Genomic DNA, 8,288 nt, shown 5'->3' with positions numbered 1-8,288 from the left:
GGGTTGGGGGAGGTGTGAAAATGGGATAGGGTATCCCCCACATTTTGCAATTTATTGGGCTGACAAATTTGGCAAAGAAAGGGTATAACTGTTCCAGTAGGTGTCAACATAATACTTCTCCTGGGTAACAGAGTCAGCTTTTCTAACTGACTTAGCCCAATGGCCAGCAGTCCACCTGTGGAAAGTTCAGTGCTCAGACAACCCTCCTGGAGAGGTATTAGAGATCAGGAAGGGTTTTCAGTTCCTGTCTTCAACTAGATCTTTGTGGGAATAACACCGTGCTGAGCCTCCTTCTTTGACGAAATCCACTTGAGGAGCAATTTGATTTCACTTCCTGAGAGTCCAGCCCTTTCTTTTCTTCCCTATCAGTCTCTCTCCTCTTGGAGTCTGTATCCAGAGCACTATTTCAAGGCCTCCAATGAGTCTCCTCAAAGACTGGCTGACCCACTTTCCAGATGGAGCCAACATTATCCTCTATCTGATCCATAAATCATGAACAGAAGGCTGAGGAAATGAGAAGCTGCACTCCTACTGGGAGGGGAGCGAAGCTTCCAGCATGGGGCACACAGCACGATCACACAGAGGCACAACATAATTCTCCAGAAGGCCAATTCTGATCAATGATAGAACAGCCTGGTTCCAGATGAAACTCCTGGGTTTTTAAATACAAGCAGTAACATCGAAGTAAGATTTACCACCAATTTAATCGGACATATTTGATGATACATATTATGATCATTATGGCACCTAAAACACCAGATATAAATAGTAAGCCGTTCACGTATTTTACCATCATAGCTGTATCTGAGATTCCCTCAGACAAAAGATGGGAAAGAGAAAAGATAAAGTATATGAGCTTCTTTCCTGCCAGCAGGGCACAGAGCATGGCTCCAGTCTTCCTCCCCTGAAAAGGCTTGAAGGTGTCCCACAGTACCTGAAAGAAGAAAACAGCAAGACACCCCAGAGAGGCCAACTTCAGTGTTCATTTCGAAGTCAAAGGTGTCAGGTCAGATCTCCCTCTGATAACAGCAGAGAGAAGCCCTCCCTGGGAAGGCGGGTGGAGAGGGTGGGGCTTTTTTCAAACATCAAGAAGTTAGAAACAAGCTGCTATTCAGTGAAAGTTGCTGGAAAGGGCAGCTAGATATATAAGCAAGCTAGAAGAATAGTCATATTTTTCAGTGCAACATAATAACCTTCACTCCAGGTATTTTCATAAAGCTAAGCTTTTTACTATTTAACTCATTCCAAGCACATTAGGAATGGAGATGAGAAAAGTCAGGATACCTCTTAAATACAGGCAGAGGATTTTTAGACTTCGTACTCAGTTCCTTGATCATCAATAAATTCGTCTCTAAAATTGACCTGGACATTATGGAAAGAGTACTCAAAAAAAAAAAAAGACAGATATAGGTCTCTATGCTGCTAAATGAGTTCAGAATTGGTGAATTCCTAAAAACCAGGTTAGAGCTTCCTGCAAATTATGATGAAGTAGTTTTTGCCTCTAGTTTACTGGCTTTGTATTACAAAGTCTATCGAGGAAAGTGGGTTTGCCCCACCCTTGCACCACTCCTTCCTGAAATGGGGGCAGGTTTGGGACAAGGACCAGGAGAAAACTGAGCCAAAGTGCTAATGGGTAGATATTTGAGGCATGAAGAGTGAATTGGATATTAAAAAAATCTCGTCTGCATAATGTACCACCCAGATTTCTCTTTTGGATTCTTTAGCTTTATTTAAACTTGTCATGTGAGCAGTTGAAGTGAAAATATGGGCCCAGAATCCCCTGAGTGAGAGCACCTCCTCTCCCCACACATTTTTGCCAGAAGAAATCAATGAAAATAACCTCCAGTCAAAGGTCAGGAGGAAATCAGAGGGGAGGTGGGGAAGTAGCAGTGAGCAGGCAGATGAGCGTGGCCACGCGAGAACTTTCTCAGACCTCAACATTATTTCTCATAAGCTATCTTTTCCTAGTTAGGTTTGACTTCTATATTTTGTTTTCCTTTTGCTTTGTTTTTGTTCTTACCATGGAAGTGGCAAAGCATTAAAATTTAGGGAGTGAGCCAGGAGAAAAAGGGCCAAGAAAAACAGCCTGGCTGCCTTCAGACTGGGCTTCTAAGTCATGAGGACAAAAGGACTCTTCACAACAACTCAGGTTCAGCTGAACTCACCAGGATCAGAAGAGCCCCATGCAAGTTGGAGCCAAAGTTCTGTAGTAATAAACAATACATATTACCTGGGGGTAGTTCTCCCTCCAGACAGAGCTCCTTGAGGAATCTCATTCATTTGGGCTGAGTTTGCAGATCCTGGTCATGGTCACATTCTCCGTGACCAACACTGACTAATACCTCCCACCACCATCATGCAGCTCTGCAGTGATGAGTGGAAGCACTGCCTGTGACTAAGGAGGGTGAGCCAGAGGCAGGCCCTGCGGCCCGAGCTGGATGGACCTCTGCCTCGTACCCTGTACTCTGCAATTCAGAGGCAGCTCAGGGAAAACAGATGCACGTTATGAGGATGTATTCAGATGCAGGAATAAGCAGCAATCACGAGTCACCCAGAATCCTTTTCTCCACTCCTGACCTACTCAAAGCCTTTACTTATCTCTGACCATTGGGAAACAAGGGTCAAGATGTTAATCGCCCAGATTCTGAAACTCCAGACTTCTCTGTTCCTTGTTTTTGTATCATCCCAAAGAAAGATTCATGGTTTACAAACTCAGATGTGCATGGAACATGGCTTTTTTATATTCTGGGCAACAAATTAATTGTCACTTGAATATTTCATCTCAGTAAGCAAAATCAGAAAGAAATTCAGCATCAAAAACTCTGGAAAGATCTACCTCTCCCATACCAGACTGGACTCTGGGTCCCAAGATTTCATACAGTGACAGGGGGTGGGGGCCGGGCCCTCAGTCATCTGTTTAATCACCACTTACTACCAAGACGGCCTCTGTCCCTGGTTGTACAGACCCAGACTTGGCCACCCTCTCATGCATTCCAGACCACACATGGACCTCAGGAATCTCTGTGCCAAGCACAGCTGAGCTCTGAAGTGCCTGTGATCTGGGGTTGCCAGATCCACAGGAAGAAACATATAAACAACAAAAAAGAGGACATCCAGTTAAATTTGAATTTCAGATAAACAACAAATTAATCCTTAGTGTAAGTGTGTTCCATGCAATATTTGGAACATATTTATCCAAAAAAAGTTATTTGCTGTCTATGAATTTCAAGTTTAACTGGAGGTCCTGTATTTTATCTGAGAATTCTACTGTGATCCCCCGGCCAGTATTCCTCTCTGAGATCTTCGCACCTCCCTGAAGCATCTTCTATAAACAGGGCCCGAGTTGCTATGTCTCTGGAATTATGAACCTCTTCTAATACTAGACAAGGGGGCACTATTTCTCTGGGGAATTATTGTTCTCAATGGGATTAAACTTTTTGAAACAAAGCTGGGAACATCCTCCAGATGGTTCTGCTTTCCACCTGCCACATACCTGCCCTGAGGCCGTGAATTAGTGTGCTACCTTGAAGCAGAAGGCTGGGGGCAAGGCAGGAATTAAGGTCTCACATTGTTTATCTCTTTTGTTCTTTCTCTCTTTGTCTTCCTCTTCTCTCTGCTTTCTTTTTGCAATATCAAAGGAACATGTTGGGAAAATGCATTTTTATTTAGGTCAAGGGATCAGGCAGTTCTTACAGTCTGAAAGAGATTTATGAAAATACAGTAAGACTATGAAGCCCAGGAAGTCAGAGGACCTTAGAACACAGATACAAAAGAGTAGGTATGCTCACATCTCACGAAAATCCGTATTCTAAATTTACATTTCAAGACCCTAGACTTTTTTCTGGAAAAGTGTGATCCCATTGTGACTCAAAACAGACGTTACTAAGAAAATGCATGGCTGTCTGATAACCACATATACTTGTTTTCAAAGTATTTAAAATATATTTATATGTATTAGACTATTCCAAGAAATCCAGAATACATTCTAAGGAGTGAATGAAACAACTGACAAAAATGTGCGTAAAAAGATGCTCATTACAGCATTATTTATGAGAAAGAGAACTGATTTAAATATCCTTCAATCAAATGTTGATTAAATAAGTTGTGCTCTAATTATCTGCTATGACTGTTAAACCTGATATTCTAATCCTCATTAAATCAGAGTTCCTAAAGTAAGGAAGAGAAGTTAAAAGTTATAAGTTGTGGAAAAGAAGATATAAAACTGTCATTTTCCAATGACAACATAGTTATGCATTATAAAATCCAAGATCATCTACAAATTATTTGAATTAGTAAATAAATTTAACAAAATTGCAAAAAAAAACAAAAAAAAAACAAAAAAAAACCAAAATTGCCAGATACAAGGGAATATAAAAGAGTCTGTTGTAAGTTTTATACCAAAATGAATAGTTTTAAAATGAAAATAATTTTTTAATTTATAGCAACATCAAAAAAAAAAAGGAAGGGAAAATATTTTCAAGGACTCTAGGTGTTGGAAAAGACTCTTGAGAGTCCCTGAACTGCAAGGAAATCAAACCAGTCAATCATAAAGGAAACCAGTAAGACTGATGCTAAAGACTGATGCTGAAGCTCTAATACTTTGGCCACCCAATGTGAAGAACTGACTCATTTGAAAAGACCCTGATGCTGGGAAAGATTGAAGGCGAGAGGAGAAGGGGACGACAGAGGATGAGATGGTTGGATGGCATCACCGACTCAATGACATGAATTTGAGTAAGCTCTGGAAGTTGGTGATGGACAGGGAATCCTGGCGTACTGCAGTCCATGGGGTTGAAAACAGTAAGACATGACTGAGCGACTGAACTGAACTACACAGAAAATTCTAAAATACTTAATGATATTAAAGACCAAAATAAGGAAAGAGGTAGATCACATTAGCGAATTACAAGAATGAGTATTTTTAAAATGCCAATTCCTCTATTGAACCTAGTAGATTCAGTGTAAACCCAATCAAAAACCCAGCAGACATTTTGAATGTGTGATAATTGAACTATTTTGAGGGCCTCAATATAAAAGCAAAGGACCAAGAATAGCCAAGACAATCTTGAGAAGCAAAATGTCCCAGGTATCAAACTTAAGATAAAGCTGCAGTAATTAAAAGTGTCATATTTATTGCTTCAAGGATTGGCAAAGAGATCAATAGAAAAGAATAGATTTCAAAACCAGACCCACACACTTGGTCACTTGATCTATGACAAAGGTGGCACTGCAGAACAGTGGGAATAGGAAAATCTTTTCAATAAATGGTCCTGAATCATCTGGCTTACTCAGATGCACCTTCAGGACAGAGGCACTCATTCTCCCAGTTGCTGGGAAAGTTAGGTGGCTACTCACTGTTCAGAGCTGCATCTCTCTGAAAAGTTCCCTTAGCCAGAGAAAGCTGCTTCACCCAGTATTTCTCTTTCCCTGAGGGTACACACACCCAATGACTGGTTGATATAAGGATGCGAAGTCCTGGTGCTTGCTTAGAGTGGTCTCTGAAGGACCACTGCAGTCCGAGAGCATCCCAGAGGTCCCCAACCTCTAGGTCATGGACCAGTGCCTCCTGTCAGATCAGCAGTAGCAGTAGATAAAAAGTACACAGTAAATGTAATGCACTTGAATCCCCAAACCACCACCCCCACCCCCTGTCAAAGGAAAACTCATCTCCATGAAACCAATCCCTAGTGCCAAAAGTTAGGAACCACTGGCTTAGGTCACTAATGCAACTGTTCCCACAGCTTAAGTCTCCCTCCACCCAATCCTGCTGCTTCTGCTTCCCCTCAGGTTGTACTTAATAGGTCTACCCCAACAAAACTCCTGCACACAAATCTCAATGTCCCAGATTCTGTTTCCCAGGCAACTCAACTTGGAGCACATTGGAAAAAAATTATCCTTGACACATACCTTACATACAATTAATTCCAGTTGATAGTATATATCTTAACATGAAAAGTAAAGCATAAAGTTTTTTTGAGTTTCTAACATAACAGACCCTACACTACTTTGGAGTTAAGATTTCTTAAATAGGACACAAAAGCACTAATCATGAAGAAAAAGATTGATAAACTGGACCACATTAAGACCTTCTGTTTATCAAAGGATACCACTTAGAGTAAAAAAGACAAGCCATAGCATAGGAGAAGATATACACAATATCTATAAACTACAAAGGGCTTATACACAAAATATATGAATAAAGACCAAAAAATCAATAAGAAGTTGGACAACCCAATAGAAAATAGGCAAGAGATTTGAATAGGTACTTCCCCTCTCCCCCACAAAACATCAAAATGGTCAGCAAACATAGGAAAAGGAATTCAAACTTATTAGTAGTACTCAGGAAAATGCAAAATAAAACCACTGTAAAATAGTCAGCTCAAACTTATCAGAGTGAGAATGATACTACCAAATGTTGATGAAAATGTAGAGCACCTGGAATTCTCAGACAGAGATTAAGAAGACTTACATTACATAGTCTAATAAAATTGAGCATGTGCATGTATATCACTTGGGAATGTCCCCAACAGAAATGAGTGGAAATGCATATCAAAACACTTATACATAAATGTTTGTAGTAATATCATTCATAATAACAAAAAAATTAGAATAGTCCAAACACTTGTTGATTTTTATAGACAATAAAGAGATAAATAAGGGAAGGAAAATAGGGTCAAAACAGATGAAGAGTAATCAGGAAGTGCCTGAAAAGCAATCAAATTATGCTGAAGCAGAGATCTAGAAACTAGGACAGCCTTGAGTAAGAGAATGGTAAGGGAGATAAATTTAACATTTTAGATATGGTGTCTCAAACTGTTAAGGAATTATTTTTACTTGATTTATTTGTAGAAATTTATAAATTCACTCCTTTCCTCTATGTAGAATATTATATACACATAGCTCATAAATGGAAATTAGTTGAACACAAATAAAGTAGGGTAGACCTTTAGTGAGGAGCTCCCTGTCAGATCTCTGCTTTTCTGACTTATCAATGCACAGTAGCAGTATACCATACCATTGACACCCACCCCTACCACCCTTTAGTCTTCTTTGTCAGCTTGGCGAGGCCATGGTGTCCAGATATTTGGTCAAATATTGTTCTGGAGATTCCTGTGAGGATGTTTTTTGAATAAGATTAGTATTTAATTGATGGGCCTTGAGCAAAGCAGATTGCTCTCCACAATGTGGGTGGGCCTCATCTAATCGGTTGAAGGTCTCGGTAGAACCACGACAGACACCCCCTACCACCACCCCATGTCTCCCTCAGCAAGAAGGAATTCTGCCAGGATACTGCTTTTAGACTAGAACTGCAACTCTTCCCTGAGTCTCCAGCCTGCCAACCTACTCCATCAGATTTTGGCCTCATAAAGCCCCTTACAATCAAGTGAACCAGTTCCTTAAAATCTCATCCTTCGTCTCTCTCATCCCCCCTGCACCTCCCCCACCCCCACCCTCAACACTCCTTTTTATTTTCTGAAATAGTCTGACTAATACAAGGTCTAATATCTGGGAGAAGTCCGTTCCCCCACCTGGATGAGCCTGGCATAAATGTCACTGGCTTCACTGAACTCCTGGTCCTAAGTGAAGCCTGCCATGTAAGTTTCTCTATTCTTTCTGAAACTCACAATCTTAAACATCTGGTTCTCTGAGCAGGCTTCTCTCATCTTGGGTGTCCCCTGATACTCCAGTCTCTTTGGGATCCTTTTCATTCTTTGAGTTTTTATTTAACAGACTGAAACTCTCTATAAACTCAACCCTTCTCTTTAATGTCAAAAGCATCACAGATTTCAATTTTTTTCTTTACTAGAACAGCATTTCCCAAGGTCAGGCCTACTCAGCTCTGCTACTGAACAAGACTGATATTCTACAGTTACAGTTTCTTCCCTCTGGGTAGCTCCAAGAAATCCTTTCCTGCCCTAACGTTGACTCACTACCTGATCATTCTGCAGCTTAGAATCACCCCAGGGCTTATAAAAAGCATAGCCCTCTAGGACCCACTCCCAGAGTTTTTGACTCAGTAGGTCTGGAGTGGACCTGGGAGTGTGCATTTCTAACAGGTTCTCAGATAAAGTTGTGGATCCAGGGACCACACTTTGAGAACCACTGCTCTGGCTCTGGTGCCTTGATGGCTACCTTCTCTTCCTATTTCTCCACTGACTCCCTTTAGTCCCTACATATCTTATAGATTTTATCTCTGCTGGTCCAGGATGAAACTCGGAGGGCACGTGGAGGGGTGGGGAATAGGAGTGCTCACTCAAGCTTCCACAGTGGGGACTGGCCAAAAATAG

Source organism: Cervus elaphus, chromosome 23 (genome assembly GCF_910594005.1).
Source record: "Cervus elaphus chromosome 23, mCerEla1.1, whole genome shotgun sequence".
Taxonomy (NCBI): domain Eukaryota; kingdom Metazoa; phylum Chordata; class Mammalia; order Artiodactyla; family Cervidae; genus Cervus; species Cervus elaphus.
The sequence above is the reverse complement of the archived record's forward strand: the minus strand, read 5'-3'. Positions refer to the sequence as shown.